At 38.8% G+C, this 21,970-nt stretch overlaps 1 protein-coding gene across 3 annotated transcripts in view; it reads right to left on the bottom strand.

Annotated features, from left to right (window-relative positions):
• Nucleotides 1-21,970, bottom strand: part of Nckap5 (NCK associated protein 5) — a 786,161-nt gene that overhangs the window by 615,782 nt on the left and 148,409 nt on the right. The window contains exon 1 of one of the 3 annotated variants that reach the window (XM_048345603.1): nucleotides 9,676-9,718. The exons of the other annotated variants lie outside the window; for them this stretch is intronic. The gene's annotated coding sequence lies outside the window, so the exon portion shown is untranslated. Of the gene's footprint in view, nucleotides 1-9,675; nucleotides 9,719-21,970 lie in introns of those variants that run through there. 3 annotated transcript variants of the gene reach the window in all.

The raw sequence follows: 21,970 nt of genomic DNA, 5'->3' as shown, positions 1-21,970 counted from the left end.
TCCTCTATCAGGGAGAAGATCCTGTGTTGGTGCCAGCCCATGGAGGAAATCTTGATGAGAAAAGACTCCAGGGGCAAGTTGTGAAGCTTCCTGCATTTGGCAATCCTCATCAAAAAGATGGGAAGGTAAAGTTTTGATTTCTTTCTGTAAAATAATTCTGCCCCTGGGTTTTTACATAAAAGCAAAGAGCGGATCTCCAGGGAATTGACAACAAGATCAATTCTTAACTCAGATCACTGCTGAATCTTCTGGGAAACAAATTCAAGCTCACCAAAAAAGAAACTCCAAACATGAAAACCAAGATATAGCCCAATAGTTGGTAGAAATATCACATTGATATGTGATTTATTTTTTTTAAAAAACTTGCCTTGGGGCTGGGAATATGGCCTAGTGGCAAGAGTGCTTGCCTCGTATACATGAGGCCATCGGTTTGATTCCTCAGCACCACATATACAGAAAATGGCCAGAAGTGGTGCTGTGGCTCAAGTGGCAGAGTGTTAGCCTTGAGCAAAAAAGAAGCCAGGGACAGTGCTCAGGCCCTGAGTTCACAGCCTAGGACTGGCCAAAAAACAAAACAAAACAAAACAAACAACAACAACAAAAAAAACAACAACAACAAAAAAAAACTTGCCTTGATTTTAATACTTCAAGAGGAGAATTACTGAATCATCTCAAAACAAAACAGTGGTCTAACCAATAACAATACCATCAGCATGAGTCAACTCAAATAATAAGTATAAGAAATAGAATACGATAGGTTAGTTTTTAACAAAGGCTTATTCCAGTAGGAAAGAACTAAAAATAGCAAATACTACAATATTAAAAGTGGCAAAAATGTGTTACATTGGCATTGATGTCTTTGAAGTGAGATTTATTGGAACTTTGGAAGCAAAGACCAGCAGAGGGAGAACATGAAAGAGGAATGGAGGGTTAGGCTATTCAAGTTCACCTCTTCCCACAGGAGAAGATGGCAGAGCACACTTCAGTTTGCAGGAGTTTTGTTGATTGCTGGAGGTCAACACCTATGTTCACCTCCCTCAAACTCAGCCAAGGAAAGGTATTAGGAAATAGAGAGGGTGAGAAAGTAGGCAAACGCTTATAGACTTGAACTTGGGAAATGAATCACAAATAATGGTAGAGAGGCTACTTTTAGAGTTCAACAGAGAAAGTAAATAAAAACTTGAGGAAGGAAGAGGAATGTAAAGAATACACAGAATAAAGAATACAGAATGTAAAGACATCCGTACAGAGAGGGCCTCCCAGCTTCCTAAGGACACTGGCATGATTGTTTCCATTCTCTGGTAGTACATTGCCAGGTCCCAGATCCTGGAGACATCTTGCCCTCATTGTGAAGTGAAGCTACCTTCATGAGGTTCTGCTTCTTATCATCACAGCTTTTTTTTTTTTTTTTTTTTTTGGCCAGTCCTGGGCCTTGGACTCAGGGCCTGAGCACTGTCCCTGGCTTCTTCCCGCTCAAGGCTAGCACTCTGCCACTTGAGCCACAGCGCCGCTTCTGGCCGTTTTCTGTATATGTGGTGCTGGGGAATCGAACCTAGGGCCTCGTGTATCCGAGGCAGGCACTCTTGCCACTAGGCTATATCCCCAGCCCATCATCACAGCTTTTTAACAAACACTATAGGAAGCTCAAACAGCAGAGGAGCCAGGATAATGGACTAGGGGGCCAGGGAGATGTGTCTTTGGAGGAGAAGGAAGATGGCTTATGGAGGACTCTGGTAGCCAGAGAAGGTTCAGGATGCTCACTGAACAGCTGAAGAAGAACTCAAAGGCACCAAGACTTAATAAAAATGAAACAAAACAAAAATATCTATTGTAACAGAGCTGGGCACAGTTGTGAAAAGAATTGAAAATCTGTATCAATTGATAGGCAAGAATTCAAGTTAGGAAAGCCTACTTGAAGATTTCTCTTTTTTTTTGGCATTTTGTATGAGGTCTTTAATTCTTTCGCCCTAATGTGTCCACTAAAGAGAAATCCTTTTCAAAAAGAACACTCTTAGGAGATTATTAAAAGGGACAGTGTGAAACTTTCAATAATATTTATGAATACGTGCAGGAGAACTACTCAATTCATTCTTCACATTTTTAGTTAACTGGTGGTGTGGGCTCCATTTCTGACTACATAACAAGTACAGATAGACTTTTGTGTATTAAAATTAATGAAAAAAAGGCAGAGATTTGGGGGGTCTCAGTAGTTCTACCAAATTAAATATACTTAAGTAACTGTGAAAACTGGTCAGTTTACACATAAAGTCATGCCAATTTAAAACAGAAAAGTTCCATTGATATTGACCAAACTTTTGGCTCCTATTAAATTGCTACATAAATATATAAAGTTAGTCTGTAATACTATATGTCTGCAAAAACGTATTTTTGGCAAACAAAAGTCTTTCCATTTTTAATCTCAATATTCCTAACCCTGTATTTTTAAATATTTAAAAACTACTTTCAATTCAAAGTATCTGAATGCCCTCACCTCTTCACTCCAAGAACCTATAGCCCTTTCTCCATTTTGTGCTTTTCCACATTCACCTATAAAACCGTTTGAGATAAATGCTGATTATAATTGTCAGTATCTCAAAATGTTGTTTCCAATAGTCAGTGGGGCCTGATCTGAAGTTTTACGTTAAAGATCTATTATTGCTGTGGGTTGAACTCGGGCCTTGGACAAGTTCTGCCTACATCTTAACTCTTGTAACCTGTGAATGTGGCCTTATTTGTAAGCAAGGTTACTAAGGATGTAATTAAGGATCTCTAGATGAGATCATCCTTTCTATCTGGCAGGTAGGTCCTCATTAGAGGCACTAAGAAGACAAAAATGAAGAGGTGGCAGGAGAAGAAAAAAGAGGGAGGTAGGGATTAGAATTCACCATCAGTTAGGAAGCACCTTATTTCAGAAAAGAATGTTAGTAAACAAATCACAGTTCAACAAAGAAACACACATAGCGCATCTTGGAATACCAGAAAGAAACTGAAAGTAGAGGATAATTCTCTTCTAGAGCCTTCAGAGGGAGCTCAACCCTGACTTCTTTTGAGACATTAGACCTCCAGGACCACAAGAAAACTATTTCTGTCCTTTTAAGCCTTTATTAGTGGTGCTTTGGTATGGCAGCCCTAAGACACTAATACAATGATTAAATGGTATCCACTTATTCCTTTTTCATTAAGTTGTGCTCCATTTATGAATGCTGACTTTTTTTTTGTTGTGATATTGTCATTTAATAGACAATATATATTTGGTCTTTGTTTTTTATTCCTGGCACAGAGCTTCAAAACCCTTGGAATTTCCTGAGTTGTAGGTAGAACAAGAGTATGTTTAATTTTCCTGATAAGCTCCTTTCTAACTACAACTGAGTTTATGCTAATGAAATATCTTGGTGGGCCCTTAGATAGCTTTAAGGTGGGGCTGGCTGCCAGAACAACTAACCCTGTGATTATAGAGTTGGGACTGAACTGCAGAAAATCGAGCTAATCAGAAACAGGCAAGGATTTAATTCATCATAACTATATAATGGGGCTCAAATAAAAAGAAAGGACCTTGGGGAGTAGCCAATGGTGCTGTATCTCATACTGGGAAGATAAAGTACCTGAAGAGGGCACAGAAGTTCTGTGCCCATAAACCCTCTTCCATTTGTCTGCGCTTTTTCCACAAAGCCTTTCTAATAAGCCCTTTCTCCTGAGCTCTGTGAACTTTTTCAAAGAGTTAGGCAATCTGTTTCCCATACATTTGTTGTCAGAAGTATTCAGTACTGGGCACTGTTAGCTCACACTTGTCCGTAACCCTACCTACTTAGGAGACTAAAATCTAGAGGATCTCAGTTTGAAGAAAACATGGCAGAAAATTCTGAGACTCCATCTAGTAAAAAGCCCTGCTGGAAATATGTTTCAATAAGGTAGAGTACCAGCCATGAATAAGAAAGCTAAGCAAGAGCTTGCAGTCCTGACTTCAGGCCTGAGTACTTGGGAAGGAAGAAAGAATAAGAGAAAGAAAGGGAGAGAAAGGAAGAAGGGAGGGAGGGATTGAAGATAGAAGGTAAGAAATCAAGGAAGAAAAAAAAAAAGAAGTGCTCTGTGTATAAATGCAAACCATAGTATTTAGTGTTAAGAGTTTTTAGATAATAAAAATAGCATAGACTCATCAATTTACTCTACAAAGTGATTATAAATACTATAGTGAACTATATCAATAAAATCAGAAGATAACGTTAATCTCTGAACATTGTTTATTAAAACATCATAAAGCAGTTGCAAATGTCCAAACATTTAAATCTTTTATGCTTCAATATTGCTAAATGCCATAATGACTGGACAAAATCTATTGCCCCTAAGAAGTCACTAATTTGTTACACCATTATATTTCCAAAAGGGAGGAGCTGAACAAAACCAGAAAAATACAAATACATATAATAAAATCTATTTGTGTGGTGTCAAAATTAAAAGATAATTTACAAAAAAAGCTAAAAAAGGTAATTTGGAAAAAGGTAATTTTCAGATAGCTTGTTGAATTCCTAGAATATTTCAGGCTTTGTGCTTGGCAACCAAAACATCAACATCTCTTTATCACATTCAGTTAATTGAATAAGCATGTAAATTAATAGGTTAATACATAAATAAACAATCCAACGTACAATGTTTAGACACTTGGAGGGAAAAAGCCTTTAACCTCATGGACTTAAAATCACTGTTTAAGCAATATGTGTTCAAAAATCTAACATATTCACAAATTTCAAAATCTTAATACTGATAATGGGGAAACCTTTATGAAATTTTTAGTGTGTATTTATATTCAAGTACACCTGTAATAATTTACTTGGTTTAGGGTTTTCTGAATGAATCCTTTAGCACTACCATTAGTAGTTGTAGGTAAGAATGTAAATTCTACTCAAATATAGAAGAGATTGAAAAGTTCAGAACAATTGACTACATCTCCTTGCAGCATATTCTGCAGTCATGATAAACCATGTCTGTAAATAGATTTTAATCTTACAAAATGGTTCTGAAGTGAGGTTAAATGACAGAATCAAGAGACCTATCTATACTATGATGTCAACTATAGAAAAATGACACAGAAAACTCACAAGAAAAAAAACTTACCATGTTATCATGGATTATTTCTGGGAATTTCCATTAGTGTGATTCCATCACATGGAGCAGTGACAGAAAGATTGGTACATAGTATTATATAATAAATTTTATTGAAATATATTCCTTTATCTTTCTACTGTATTAATCATATTTTTTAAAAAATGACAGTTCTGCTCAGAGTTTAAATAACACAGACATATAATCAAGAAAACCTAAGAATGATTGGATTTACAGGTCAAAAGCTCCAAAAACATGCTGTACACAGAGCTAAGAAACCAGAATTCTCCATCCTTTCCTGTTGGAATAGTGACTAACACATCACTTCACACCATGAGTACTGAGTTGTTTGTCTCCAAGTGAAATGCATATGGTACTAGAGGGGTATTTTGTTTGATATGGGATGAGATAGCCTCACAAGAGAGGCTTTCTAGTTATGCATGATACATCAAACCATTAAGGAAATCCTAGGCGATAACTAATAAAATCAGCCCCCAAATGAATTTCTAAAACAATAAAATTCTAAATTCATTAGGACTGAGGCATTTATGTTTACAAAGAAAATAATTAATGGATAATTAAAATGCCGTGCCTCACTGATTACTAGTGAAAACTGGTATTTCCACAGTATGAAAAACTACAGAAATTCATTTAATTAAATTTACTTTACCTAGCACCTCATAAGAGTATAGTAAATGGCCCGTGGCGGATATGCATGGCCACATGGAGTTGTAAGTTATTTCTTGTATGTGTTACTAAATGTATTTAGTCTAGCCACCAATGTTTTATTGAGTTTAAAAAAACCTGGACGTCTAGTGTTTAACACAAGACTCTTGATTCAAGTGAATATTTCACATTCACATGAAAAGAATTAGATTTTCAGGGGAGTCCCTATCTGGATGGAATTCTAAGAACTCTAGGCTAGGAGTAATTGGCAGGTAGATGGGGCAAACTGACTACAGTCACCATCAGGCCCTCCTGTCAAATCTTTGCAAAATGCTACCCTTGTAGAATTTACCCCTCTGGGCACACTCCTCATGATGCTTATCCTCACACTTTTACCAGTTACCAATTCCCTGCTTTTAAGGGGATCATTTCAGTGCTCCTATGCCACCCTTTAGAAGGTGCAGAAAATGAAATATATAACAGCTTGGTCTGAGAGAGAGGGGGGGGGGAACAGAGAGAGAGAGGAGAGAGGGAGAGGAAACAAGGAGAGAAGAGAGAGAAAGCACCCTAGTTATACCTGAACAAGACTCTTGACTGCCCTTAGCTGGGCTTGAGTCACTGCCTGTCATCTGAGCAGCTCAGGGTCCTGGGTCCTGGTCTTTCCCCACATACCCAGGCATCCTGTACTCAGCTTCTCAAGGCCACGGTGGCCCAGCCACTATGCCTCAATTTTCTCACTTCTCACAAAATACTTTGAATTGAATGAAATATGACTGGCTTCTATTTTAACAGGAAGGAAAACAGGTATTTAAACTTCTTGTTCTATTAAACTGTTGAACGAAAAAGAGCTCTCAAGCAACATGTCAAGAGCACAATGATACGTAAAGCAATGTTATAAAATAAAACCGTGATATTGGTTTTTTGCACTTTAAAATTAGGAATCTATACCATTTTTATTTATGTCACATTAGAAGGGCTTATCTACTGTTTCTCCTTACAAATGGCTATTCTTCCTTCCTGATACAATGTATCTTGGTACATCCTCTTTTATCAGATAGTATTCATAGCAAGTACTCTTAACCTTCTTTCTTCAGCCATTATTGTTTTCTTTTTGAGTGTGTGCATGTGAGTGTGTGTGTGTGTATGTGTATGTGTTGGTCATGCAGCGTGAACTTGGAGCTTCACGCTGTCCCTTGGCTTTTTCACCTATGGCTGATACTCTACCTTTTGAGCCACATTTCAGCTTCTGGCCTTTTTTGTCACTAAATTGGAGATAAGTCTCACAGACATTTTTGCCTGAGTTGGCTTCAAACTGCAAACTCAGACATCAACCTCCTGAGTAGGTAGCACTACAGGTATGAGCCACTAGCAAACATCAGTCATCATTTTTAATCCTAGATTCCAGAACTGATTCCAACTTATCTCCCTTCGATATATTCTCCACTGGAATTAAATGATGAATTAGATGTGTAGTAAAATCATGTATCTCCCCCTGTTGTCTGTGCCCTGACCCTCTGGCTTCCCACTGAAGTTAAACTAGATCCAAATTCTCTAGCAAGCCTATGAGACCAAACCTAACCTGACCACTCCAACAGGATTTGTTCTCACAATTCACAGTAGTTACCACCCAAAAAAGTTGCTGTCTATCCTGAATTAGCAAATCCTGAACTACTGCATCTAGGAGGAATACGTAGTTCAGATCCTGTGAGCATTTAGTCACAACAGTTGCATCAAAATTGGTCAATACATAGTCTTGTTTTGTGTGTATTTCTGTTAAAGGACATCTTGTTGAATAAGTAATGTTGATTCATTAGCATTGAACTCAAGACCAACAGCCCTGGAACTCATGTCTAGGCAAATCTTATCAAATACCTAAGAGACATTACAAGCTTCTTGTGCTTATGAAGACTGGATAGTAAGCACTTTACCAATGTGCTTTGCAGCGTTTTAAACACTGATAGCACTGACAAGAGGCATAAAAATGTGAAACATGTGGCACTAAGAAGACGGTGAAAAGCAAATTTGTTCACAGTATGAGAGCTGAAACAAGAAGGCAAGGCAGTGCCTTGTTCTACCTCAGCTGGGAGCGTGTGTACTTCTGCACACTTCAGACCACCTCTGAGCTCAGCTAAGGTGACCAGGAAAGCACTGTGATGACTGATATAGGGTTACATATAAGTTTTGGTGAGTAGGCAAATTTGCAAAAACAGAATCAAGTAGCAAAGATTTACTGTGCTTCTGACATCCTCAAGAATACCTTTTTTTTTTGTCATTTATTTCTTCCATACCAGTTACTCTGGCATCTGTTTCTCAGCCCGTCATGAGTTCTACTTCAGGGGCTATGTACTTGCTCTTCCCGTTGCCAGGGCTGGGTCTCCCCCAGAACATTGAAGGCCTGGCTCCTTTTCACTACTATTGTTATTGTAACAGACATGTAGAACATTTACCTTCCTCCTCACTGTGTCCCCAGCACCTACTAAAGGGCCAGACATTGTAGGTAGGTGCTCAGTACATGGTTATTGAACAAATTAATGAATGAACATGACTGAATGAATTACAATTATTTTCTTAAGATGACTTTTCTTGGCAAAATAGAAAACATAAGCCATCATGTTTTTAAAACAATTAAGAAGTGGGAAAATAAGTATCAGTTTGTCCAGTCCCTAATTCAAAGCTCCACTGCTTTTTTAAAAAAACATTCTTTACATAGTTGTAATCCATCATCTTTCTACTTTGTTCATCACATAGACTGAGGTCTTTTCAGTTTTGGAGCTTAGAAGCTCCCTGGGAGGAAAAAAGGCCAATTCTGCCTGGATATTGAAACAAATGGATATTCTCTTATTCCTCAAATGCATAAAGAATTAATAAGGATAATTTCTCTCCGTTTAAGTACTTTGATTGGCATTGAAAGGAGGAATCACTCTGAAGAGTCTCGGAGAGTGCTTTTAGAGAAAGATGAATTAGAGAAAAAATAGGCAAAAATGGTCTGGGGAGTTGGGAAAGAGTTATTTTGGAGAACTAGAATTCAGCATGAGACTCTGGTCTCAGGTGGGTAACAAGGGACCTAAAACACAACTTTAGAGGAAGAAAAAGGAAAGGGTTTCACAACTCAACTTCACTTATTCTAGTTTTAATCAAGGCTGAATCTATTGCATTCACACTTCATGTGGCACCAAAATCAATCAAGCTCTATGTTACATGAAGTCACTCAATGTTTTTCCGCTACAGCTTCTTGAGGGCTATGGGCCTGCACTTCCTAAGGAGTAGGCTTTAACTTGTTCATCATATCCATGAACCTTTGAGTCATACACACATGTGTAACCCTGGATGTAGCCTTGAGATTGGGTATGCATGCCTGGTGTCATATGCGTGCCCACCCTTGTCCAGATGCAACTTATACCTAGAAAAGGGAATAAGCAAGCACCACTGAAGGGAAGGGAGCAATGGGGTGATACCATTGTAGGACATGATGCACAGAGAACTCCTGCTGCTGGGAAACCCAATGTAAAGCTTGTACTGATGAACACAGTTTGAGCCTCTAAAAAGAATGAAGAGCTGATTGCTGGTGGCTCAGGCCTGTCATCCTAGCTACTCAGGAGGCTGAGATCTGAGAATCACAGTTTGAAGCCAGCCTGGGCAGGAAAGTCCATGAGACTCTTATCGCTAATAAGCTACTAAAAAAAAAAAAAAAAAGAAAATGGTGCTGTGTCTCAAGTGGTAAAGCACTAGCCTTGAGCACAAAGAAAATCAGGGCAAGAACAGCAAAGAAAAAAAAAGAACAGAGCTGATGTTCCTCTGAAGAGCCTGTGAGTTTATGTTAGGATGGGTCTGTGAATAGTGTGTTGTTGTTGTTATGGCTGGTGATAAAACCAGGGACGGGGAGCTTTTAATGTATATGAACGCCATCCCTACCTTGCCAATTCTAAATCACCATCTGCCCAAATCATAGGAAAATCTGAGAAACTACAAACAAAAACAAAGTGAAGAGAGATGTTGTTGAGAAAACAGAGTTTAGGAAAGAGTTTAATGATTAATTAAGTTAATCAAATGAAAGTAGGGACTATGGAAGGGGTAATGCAAGTGTCTCTCTCAGCTGAGTAATTTTAATTCTTTCATAGATTAGTGCAGATGCTGACTACTCAGCTGAATTCCCAGAGAACACTGGCCGTAGACAGAATTTAGTTTTTATTAAAGCCAGGACTCAAAGTCCATATTAAAGTGTCCTGCATCCTATCTTCTGAGGGAATTTGCATTGTTCCTATTAAGAGTTCATTGTTCCATTCTCCCACTTAGAGGTAGAAGGAGACTTAAGTCATTAGCATTTCATTTTTTAAATTGGAGTCTGACATTTCTGACAATTCTCTTGAGATTCCCTAGGGCTCTGATCCTACACAGAAACATAAAACACATAGAAGAATACATAGAAAACATCCTCCCAAATCGAAAGTGGGACATTTCTGTTCTAGCTCTCCTTTTAGCCATATTTGTCTCTCCCCAAAATGTGAACTTATGTTAGTGTCTGAAGCATGGGGGCATGAGTTCTGGGGTAAAGAATGGTTGGATATCTGTCAGGTACTCGAGATGAAATAGTGACTCCAGAATTTCGCCTGAACTTGCATGGAAGGAGAGTCCATTGTTCAGATGCTGAGCAGGGAAGATTTTCAAGGTTTCTTAGAAACACAAAAATGTTTGCTCAGGATAACTGTGCTGTTTCCCTCTAGGGCATGTCTGCACACAATAAAAACAAGCACAACCAAACTAATCCTCCCTTCTGTTGGCTTCTTTTAAAGCCTTGAGTGATTGGGTGTTTGGGGTTTTGTTTTGTTTTTTAGTCCAAACTAGATTTGCCTAGCTTCCATTTAAGAATAATCCATTTACCACAGCATTCAAAATGATTAAGCAAGCCTGGGAAGGTGAATGATATGGGGATGAAGGGTTTGGTGAAGGGGGAGACACTCCAATCCTATTTTATACACCCCTGCTCAGGGATAGTGATTGTGTTATTCATTAAATAAGCTAAACCCTGAGGCCATTTACAAAAAATCCATACTGCTTTCCAGAGTGGTTGAACAAGTTTGTATTCCCACCAACAGTGGCCACATCCTTGCCAGCATTTGCTATTGTTATTTTTCTTGATAATGGCCTTTCTAACTTGGGTGAGGTGGATTCTCAATGTTGCTTTGATTTGCATTTCTTTTATGGCCAGAGATATAGAACATTTCTTCATGTGTCTATTGGTCATTCTTCTTTTGAGAAATCTAAGTCTTTATCCCATTTATTAATTGGGTTGTTGAATTTTTGAGGGCTTATTTTGGGGGGCTTTAATATTTTGAGCCCTAAGTATATTTTAAGTATGAGGCCCTAGTCTGATGCATAGCTGGTAAAAATCTTTTCCCATTCTGTGGGCTTTCTATTTATCTTCATCTTTTTATTTTATTTTATTTTTTCCCCAGTCCTGGGCAGGCCTTGGACATGGCCTGAGCACTCATGGTCCCTGGCTGCTGCTGCTTTTTTTTTTTTTTTTTTTTTTTGCTCAAGGGTAGCACTCTGCCACTTGAGCCACAGTGCCTCTTCTGGCCATTTTCTTTATACGTGTTGCTGGGGAAGTGAACCCAGGGCTTCATATATGACAAGCACTCTTGCCACTAGGCCATATCCCCAGCCCCCTTTCTATTGGTCTTGTTCATTATGTCCTTTGGCATGCAAACACTCTTCAGTTTGATGCATTCCCATTTATCCAGTCTTTCTTGGATTTCTTATGATTCTGGATCATTCCTTAGGAAGTTTCTAGTGGAGCCTAAAAGCCCTAGTGTTTTCCCTACACTTTCCTGTAATATTTTCATGGTTTCAGGACATACACTGAGATCTTAGCAATACCACTCCTGGGCATTTATCCAATAGAGCACAAACAAGGCCACACTAAAGTGACCAGCACAACCATATTCATAGGAACATTGTTTACCATAGCCAAGATAAGGAATCAACTCAGAAGCCCCTCAGTGGACAAATGGATCAAGAAAACATGTTATATATGGAATTCTATGGTTCCATGAGAAAGAATTATACTGTACCATTTGTAAGGAAATGGAAAGATTTGGGAAAATTATTTTAACTGAAGTAAGCCAGACCCGAATTAAAATAGGTCGCATGGTTTCCCACATTTGTGGTCATGAGAATGTGCCTATAAATTTGGAATAACTAAAACAATACAATGGAACATAAAAAATTATACAGGTGTCTAAACATTCACACAATGAGGTCAAAGGAGGCTATACATAGGAGCAGATCACAAAGTCTCAACATGTATGTTCATATGACCATATAAAATAATATGTTATGAAATGAAATGAGATTTTTGTTGTTGGGTTTTTTTTGTTCCTTTTTAAAAAATTTTTATTGTCAAACTGATGTACAGAGAGGTTACAGTTTCATACATTAGGCATTGGATACATTTCTTGTACTGTTTGTTACCTCCTCCCTCATTCCCCCTCCCCCTCCCTCTTTTCCCTTCCCCCCATGAGTTGTTCAATTGATTTACACCAAACAGTTTTGCAAGTATTGCTTTTGTAGTCATTTGTCTTTTTACCCTGTGTCTCTTGATTTTGGTATTCCCTTTCAGTTTCCTAGTTCTAACACCAGTATACACAGTTTCCAATGTACTTAGATAAGATACAGAGATAGTGCAGGTAAACCACAGGAAGGGGATACAAGAGGATCATCAATAATAGAAGCTACGGTTTCACATCACATGTTGAAAGTAATTACAAGAGTGATATAACAGTTGTTTCCATGACATGGAGTTCATTTCACTTAGCATCGTCTTATGTTTTCATAAGGGTATAGCTACTGGGCTCTTGTGATCCTCTGCTGTGACTAGCCTAAACCTGTGCTAATTATTCCCAATAAGGGAGACCATAGAGTCCATGTTTCTTTGGGTCTGGCTCACTTCACTTAGTATAATTTTTTCCAAGTCCTCCCATTTCCTTACAAATGGGGCAATGTCATTATTTCTGATAGAGGCATAAAATTCCATTGTGTATATGTACCACATTTTCCTGATCCATTCCTCTACTGAGGGGCATCTGGGTTGGTTCCATATTCTAGCAATGACAAATTGTGCTGTGATGAACATTGTTGTGCTGGTGGCTTTACTGTGATTTTGTTTGTAGTCTTTCGGGTAGATGCCCAAAAGTGGGGCTTCTGGGTCATAGGGGAGCTCTATGTTTAGCCTTCTGAGGAATCTCCATACTTCTTTCCAGAGTGACTGAACCTTTCCTTTTTCTTGTTTGTTAGTTTCTTTGTATCTGGGAGAGTAAGGGGTGCACAGAAAAGGTGGAAAAAAGGGTGAACAAATGCAACAGGGCTACTCACTAGATACTATGTGAAAAATGAACTGTATGTACATCTTGTGGGTGAGGATGGAGGGAAAAATTGGAAGAGAAAGCAAGGAAAGGGGAGACCTGGTTCAAAAAGAATTGTACTCATTACCTGACTCATGTAACTATAACCCCTCTATATATCACCTCTACAATGACAATAAAATATACATTTAAAAAAATCCAGTTCTGAAAGGTAGTATCTCTCAACCTGTAGGCTGACTATGGAAATCCATGTTGTATTGAGACTATTTTGAGCAAAGTTTCCCAGTAATAATCCAGTGCTGAAGCATATTTACAGAAATACAGTGAAGAGTGCTTGCTTTGGCAGCACATATACTAAAATTGGAATGATATAGAAATACAGTGAAGAACACAGAAAAATTCCAACTAAAATGTAAGTATTCCTTAAACTTTAAGTCATATACAATAATGAAAGGAAATCTTACATTGAGGTTTAAAAAACCTCAAATACTCTATACATATACATAAGTGAAGTTGGCTTTGTAGTTGTTTAGGAAGGAGAAGAAAACAGTAGACAAAGTAACCAGAAATAAGGATTATGAGACTGTCTTTACTTCCTTTGGGTGTCTTTTACCTATGAGTCCCTTTGCCAAAGGGAACTTGAAGATAGACCATACACAGCTGTCTTTCCTGGTTCTTCCATGTTGTAATGTGTTCAATAACCTGGATTTTACATATATATGTAGTTTGTTGTAGTGTTATATAGTCCATGACTAGGACCTGCATCCTCCAACTGCTAAGTTGAGGTGAAACATCTGACTGTATGCATGGCTAAAGTAGCAGATATTTAGAAGCCTGATTTTCCTTCTTAGATGCAGGATGTACAGTTGATATTAAAATGGAACAATACATTTCACAAGAAATGTACTCACTGCCCTATTATGTAACTGTACCCCTTTTGCACAATACCTTGTCAACAAAATTTAATTAATAAAAAGAAATTAAAAATAAAAATAAATAAAAGACATCAAAGGAAAAAAATTTTTAAAAAGGAACAATAGGCCTAACATTGCTACTCTTATAACAGATTTTTCACATGACAGTGGCTTTGTGTGTCCTTATAGGTTGTAGATAATCCTTTCTATCTATGAGCTCTCTGTCTACACATCAACCAACTACAGATTAAAATTACTCAGGCAAAATCTGTGTACAGATGTGTATAAATTCATTTCTTTTCATTATTTCCTTAGCAATACAATATTACTATTATTTTATAGTATTTGCATTACATTAGGTAGCATCTCTGGATTATAATACAGAGGATAAAATATACAGAGGATATGAATAAATTATACGCAAATATAATTCCATTTTACATAAGGGACTGGAGCCCCTGGGAGATTTTGGTATACATGGGGGGTCTCAAGGCCAATGTCACAGATACTGAAGAATGACCATATATATCTCCACTTTTTCACTATTATTTTATAGCATATGTATATGTTCATATGCCCTCTGAGACTAACATAATTTCTCCTTTCCACGATGGTAAGGTCAATAAGGCCAAGGTCTTCTATATTTCTCAGCTATCCTTATCTAAAAATATAGGATGGTTCACACTAATTAATCAATGATCCACAAACTAATTGGAGCTGACACCATACTGGTGGTTGAGAAACACTGGAAGACACATCACTTGATGTAGGGGTTTTAGATTGCATGATCTGCTCAAAATTCTCTTTGACCTGTGCCTGCTGCAGGGAGAATATACAGCACCTACCATCCCAGTGACTTTGAAACTGGCCATCGAACAGGGAGGGGTCAGAGCAACATGGGCAGAGGTAATGTTGCTCGTCCCAGAAAGATCCCTTCTGGGACAGGCATGAAGGACATGCCCCAGTAGCAAGTAGGGCTGATGTGGAGTCTAATATCTGGGATAAGGTCAGAAGAGCAGAGCAGCCTGCCAGCAAGCCCAGCCAAACCCAACAGGGACTTAGCACAGCTACGGCTTACCCAGAGCTATGACTAAGAAATAAAAGTCAGACATCACAAACCACTACAATTTTTTTTCTGGGTAGCTAACCACAGCAAATGTTAATAAAAGGGATCTCTCTTAAAACCAAGTTCTCCATAGAGTTAAAGTGTTGTGAACAGTACTAAGCCAATTTAATTATTAGGGGGAAAAAACAAGTTCTTTTTGGCTGATGACGAGACAACTATAGAAGAGACTTGACCTTACTACTGAGCTATAATGAAAACAAGCCTCAGACCAGACTTTCCTAGATATGTAAACATTTATTAAATGAAGATATATTAGCAAGCAGGCATAAGCATGGTCCTTATTATGAGTTGTGCAAGCTCAGGGAAGTCCTGGCTCAACCCAGAAAGTACCCGGCCTACTATGTTTCATAAAACGTTTAGTGGAGGCAGACACCAAACATCCCAGAGGCAGAATTCTGTTTATCTTCTGGTCAGCATCAGACAATTAACACTCTTTGTAGAAATACATGGGTGAAACATTTATAGAAATTCAGATTCAGAGGCTATTCCTATAGGAACAAATCACAGAGGCCCTGATAGATTCTTAAGCTTTGTCCATACAACAATGGTGATGTCTTTAAAACATGTATAACTAATCCATATCTGCCCAAGAACTAATATGTTTACTAGTTTGTATTGGTGGGATGAGGTTTGAACTCAGGGCCTTGGCTTGCTAAGCAAGGACAATGACACTTGAGTCATACCCAACCTTTTTCACTCTCAATATTTTTCAAAATAGGGTCTCACTTTTTTGCCCAGGGGGGTTGGACAACAATTCTGTTGTTTTTAAACTTCTTGTGTAAACAAGATGACAAATGAGTATCTCCACACCCAGTATTTTATTATTCAGATGTAGCCTCAACAATTCTGCCCTCCCAAACTATCCTCAAACAATAGTCCTTGTGATCTCTACTTCCTGAGTAGCAAGGATTATAGGCATGAGGCAGCACCTCCCTGTAAGACCTAATGAGACCATTGCTGGGATAGCATTCAGGAAGACAATTAGAAAGTCAGTAATTTTACAAATTAATATCTGATATTTGCCAAACCTCATATATTGGAGGGTGTATAGATGGACAAGATGTTTATGTATGTTGTCCCTAGAGTTAAGACTTGACGGGGGCTGGGAATATGGGCTAGTGGCAAGAGTGCTTGCCTCCTACACATGAAGCCCAGGGTTCGATTCCCACATATATGGAAAACGGTCAGAGGTGGCGCTGTGGCTCAGGTGGCAGAGTGCTAGCCTTGAGCGGGAAGAAGCCAAGGACAGTGCTCAGGCCCTGAGTCCAAGGCCCAGGACTGGCCAAAAAAAAAAAAAAAAAAAAAGACTTGACTGATCATTCTTGGAATGGATCTTTTTAGCTAAGAAATCTGACTATCCTTAGAAGTTGAAATATAAGCATGCTAGCATTCACACAAAATTATACTCACTTAAAATATTTTGAGGTGATTTGCAGACACTCCAACATAAAAATTACTCTCCCATTCCCCTCAAATATTCAGCCTCCTATATTCATGGTAAAAATGTTTCCTGCTTGTTGACAGGTGGGTTCTAGAAACCAGCTTTGGGACTATGAAGACCATAACAAAAAGCATAAAGGCATGGGGAGCCATCTCTGAGGACCCATGCCACATTAGCCCAAACTCATAGCCCTCAAACCAAGTCAAGGAGTCAAGTTTGGTGCTAAAAATTGGACACTGACATCATGATATCTGTCTCAGCTTAGAAACTCTCTTTATTATCTTGGCCCGATAGACAACAGAGTTTCTGAGGTATCTCGCCATACCTTTCATGTCCCCAAAGGCTTTCATGTCCCCAAAAATACATATAGATAATATTAACTGGAAGCGCTTCAGCATATTCCCTAGTTTTTACAGAGATCATTCATTCTCAAACATTGTCTGAGAATATTCCTAGCCATCCTATGCATTCCACCTCAGAGATGCAAGTTCATATAAGTCATAGACCTTGTGTAAAAGCTTACCGAGTTGGGCAAGAGTTCTTAATCTGGTTCCCCATGACAAGGGCCCATGGGTGCCTCTGAAAAACTCTCTAAAGAGCAAATAAAGTGCTAAAATGACTCTTTCCATTCTCTCTCATGCATTGGTGATAAGGAATTATCACTGAGGTGACACTAAAGATAAGGGCACTTGTGCTGGAAAAGTCACTGCATGACAACAATCAAGAAAGAATCAATTAAAATTAGGATAAAAGTGCAAATGCTAATGTTTTCTAATGTTTTCATTCATTTGTAACATAAAAAGAAAAATCACACATGAATTCTATCCCAGCATCATAAGACTTTATCAGCCTTCTTCCCTCACCATCCCAGAGGTCTTAAGGCCATTTGGAGTAGAAAAGTGGATTTTTATGATAGCATTACTTTTTAAATTTCATAGTTGTAACCTCCAAATTATGACTCATTTATTTAAAGAAACATTTAAGATTTCAAAATCTCGCACAAATAAATACTCTGCATGACTACTGAAGTATTGTGCTAACACGATTAGCTTTCTGTAGGAAGATAAAGAAAAAGAGCTGGGAAGGCATTTGATGATAAGACAGAGTTCATCTGAGGTCAGAGCCTACTGGGTCAGACTGTCTCTGACACATGCTAAGCTGACCAAGTTCAAATGGAAGATGAGGTCAGCACTTAGACATGAACATAGGAAGAAAGGTGAAAGAGTAAACAAGCACAACTGGACGCCCTGGAATCAGAGGGATGGAGAGGAATTTGGATGTGAAGACTAGCAGAGCATGTAACAAGGAATGACAAATCAAACTGTGACTTCCAGTGAGATTTCAACAGCTCTATAAGATGCAGCACTAATGATATAGTTAGGAGCTGTTCCCCTAAAACTAGTCAGATTATAATAGAGTTTGCATGCAGCAATAGTAATACAGATGGAACACTGACCCTCAAATGGGATTTGATTGACATATGCAGCATTTGCAATGAACAACCCAGTAAGATTTGAGCATGATTATCAATGTCAGTTTCCTGATTATGATATAATATAGTCATGGAAGCTGTTCACATTAGGAAATTAAGAAAGGGGCAAGGGAGATCTTTCTGTACTATTTCTTACCATTTCACACAAATCTAGCCAAACAAGCCAGTAGATTTAATATAGATTCTTGTTAGCTAGCTTTTATGGAAGATCCAATTTGAGCAGCACTGACTGCATAGCATGATTCTACCTAAATTGGAAGCACCAGGGCATGATGTGAGGCCTGAAGACAGGCAGGGCAATCTCCAATTGGCCCCATTCTCTACCCAGCCTGCTTCGCTATATATATTCTTTGGCTGGTCCCCATGGAGACTAAATCTTCCCACTCTTCTATAAAGAGTAGTATAGTTGAAGACTTGGTCATTTGAGAGGTCATCTAAGAGGGTGACCAAATTATCTGGAGTATCATGAATAAGTGCACAAGAACACCTCCACCTCTCTTTCTTGGTACCCTTGGGCCTTACACATAATAGGTAACATTATAGTATTCTTCCATAGTAGCAAAACCATTTAGGATAGGCTCCAAGAAAAATCAATGACATACTGAATGTCACAGTATAGCAATTTCAGTCATAACTCAGCAGCTATATAAAATACACTCTGTTCTTAAAGTCACAAATGCACTGACATTATTTATAAAATAGGAATTAGGTAAGGCCTCATTTACCAAAATTGGATCTATCTAGGCCCATGGTTTAATTGGAGCTCTCCATTATGCCCACTGCATGATTCAGAGACAAGGTGTCATCCCAAATGGGGCCTGTCGTGTGGTTTTCTGAGGTTAAAACATTTTCCACATTAGAGACCTGTCCCCTCTGATTACCACATGGTAAGTTACTCTAGTGGAATAATTTACCCCAAAGGCTCTACAATGTTCCCATTATGACTGAGGAGCAAAGACAAAAATTGTGTGCGGTGTGTGTGTGTGTGTGTGTGTGTGTGTGTGAGAGAGAGAGAGAGAGAGAGAGAGAGAGAGAGAGAGAGAGAGATGGGGAGAGAGAGTTGTGGAGAGAGAAAGGATGAATGCAGGTTGCTCTTGTTGCATCAGAAAGAAACTGATTGACACTGGGTCCAATTTGTGTTTATTAGAAAATATGTTTTGGGGCTGGGAGTACGGCCTAGTGGCAAGAGTGCTTGCCTCCTACACATGAAGCTCTCAGTTCAATTCCCCAGCACCACATATATGGAAAACGGCCAGAGGGGGCGCTGTGGCTCAAGTGGCAGGGTGCTAGCCTTGAGCAAGAAGAGGCCAGGGACAGTGCTCAGGCCCTGAGTCCGAGGCCCAGGACTGGCAAAAAAAAAAAAAAAAAAAAGAAGAAGAAGAAAAGAAAATACGTTTTGCACTCTTTAATCTTCCCAGTGTATGGTTGACCCTCTATGCTCACTATGCTCAACAGGCTCAGGTGTTACACTTTCTCCATTAAAACATGTATTTTTTATTATTACATTCCCCTCATTATTAATAATTGCTTACAGTATTGGGTTAGAACTCAGGGCCTCGTGCTTGCTAGGCAGGTTACCAGTTGACTTGAGCAATGACATCAGCCTTTTTTGCCCACTTCACGCTTTCCACATGGTTAGAATTACAGACCTGCCACCACCATGTCCAGCACTTTTTGTTGAGGTGGGTGTCTTAATCTCAAACTTCTATTCTACAAATATCTACTTCTTACTAGGATTACAGGCCTGAGCCACCTGGATGGTTAGACTATTTTAATAGCAAGTGTAATATAATTTTAAGATAAAAATCATATTTTCCCTCATAAGGAGTCAAATATTATGGACCAGAAATTTATATGAAGGAACAAGTATGAGAATATTACGTATTCTTTAACACGACTTAACATCAGCAGAAGTAAATTACATTTAAAATTCAAAAGCAGATGTAGGTCCTGGCAAACGGTCCCTCTAGTGGCCTACTGAGTCAAGGGTTCACTGATAGGATTGTCTCAGACCTCCCTGGTGTTGAACTTTGACCCAAAATATGCTGTTCTATGCTTAGCTGTTTAACAAATCAGCAAATACAGAGACCACATTGCTTTTTTCTATCATGTCCTCTGATTAGTTTGGTTACACAGCTAATTCAGTCCAGTAGCTCTCCTCTTCCATGTTGCCTTAGTCCTGCTGTGGAAGTGGACTATTAACATTGATTTGCACCTTGTCAGAGCTAAAGAAATTGCATAGCTGAATTCCTTGCAAAATTCTTGCAGCCTGAATCTTAGCTCTGGCCAATGGCCATTGATCTGACCACACAGTCCACGTCTTTGGAAAGTACACATGCAAGGTCCTCACTGTGCTCTTTGGAAAGAAACTTGTGACATCCAAATCAAGTTGTTTTATACAAAGCCTGGAACGGGTTTGTACTGTGTGGAGCATCAGCTGGACCCTATGATAAAGCATCTGGTACAGCCAGGAGTCTCTCCAAGTTTTCTGTGGCAAGCCTGGGATGGCCAGCTGGCAGAGCAGCTGCAGGCCCAGGCCAGCTGACCAAAACTCCCTGGATAATACATTCTGAGGTCAAAGGGCCTCTGGCTCTTACTTTAACAAGTGTGTTGGACACCAGGGGTTCTATTGACCAAAGGCTACAGACATGCAAATCATTTGCAGCCCAAAGCAGTGCTCAGTCTCAGAGTGGTACTTTTTGGTCTTGTTCAAATACTTTCTTGCAACTAGACCTTCTATATGTACAAATTCTCCTTAGGAAGCTTTTTGAAAACAACCATTCTTTCTATTTTGAGGTTACAAAATTATTTTAATGAAGTAATGCCAAGATTTTTATATATGGACAAATGTAGATAACAAATGGTTTTATTTACCTTTGATTTTGTATTCTCAGAGATGAGTTTATCTGAGAAAAAGTAAAATATTATTAGGAGTGATAGATTGTAAGCAACTTGGTTTGACTGTGAAAAAAAATCATATGTGACCCTAAAAGATCCAATGAGTTAAATGTTCCAACTTTTCATTTGGTATCAGTTCTCTCTGCTTACTAAGAGGCCTCAAGTTTGTGTTTGACATAAGTCTCAGGTTTCCTTTGGTTCCTAGGGAGATGAGCTTATTATAATACAACAAATAGCCACAGCACTCTCCTCTGTGCTGGACAGGTATGGGGCTCTGGGTCCAGTGGGAACAAGGTAGATGACCATCTTTCAGAGACTGACAGGACTAGAGAACAGACTGCATTCCAGTCTCCCTTTGCTAGCAAAAGCATGTGTCCTGTGTTTCAGTTCCCTTCTCTTGGATTCTGGATAGTGAATAATTCACAAGGCTTAAGACAATCACCCTCTGGGTTTTGTTCTTCTGAAACACCTATCCAGCAAAAAGAAGCATACTTTAAAAACTTTTTTTTTCAAGTTCACAGAATTTCCTGCAGGATTTCTAAGAAGTGGGCCCCCTTAAATGGGAAAAACCTTCATCTCTCCACTAGGGGACAAGGACCACAGCAAACAGAAAGACCCCAGGTAACTTGAATGCACCAAGCTAGGAAAGATTTCTGTTCCCTCTTTGCTGATACATGAAAGTTGCAGTTGGAGAGAGTTGCTGGTCATGCCCTGATTGGCTCTGGTGTTGAAAATAATATGTTTAGGCATTTTGAAAAAAGAAAATCACTTGGTTTATGTTGAAATAGCCATGGCATGCAGGATTTTACAAGCTGCTTGGCTCAGCCTGGACTCACATCCTAAGCTTTGTGTGAGAAATACTTTAGCCCCTAACCAATGAGTGTCTCCTAGAGAAAATCCTACTTCCAAAGCAACATGCAACTTTAAGTTTAAGGAAAGGAAGCTTCCAAGCACAGCATCTTTTCATTTTATAAA

Source organism: Perognathus longimembris, chromosome 4, assembly GCF_023159225.1.
Source record: "Perognathus longimembris pacificus isolate PPM17 chromosome 4, ASM2315922v1, whole genome shotgun sequence".
In the NCBI taxonomy this organism is placed as follows: Eukaryota; Metazoa; Chordata; class Mammalia; order Rodentia; family Heteromyidae; genus Perognathus; species Perognathus longimembris.
This window is presented reverse-complemented; position numbering and strand designations above follow the sequence as displayed.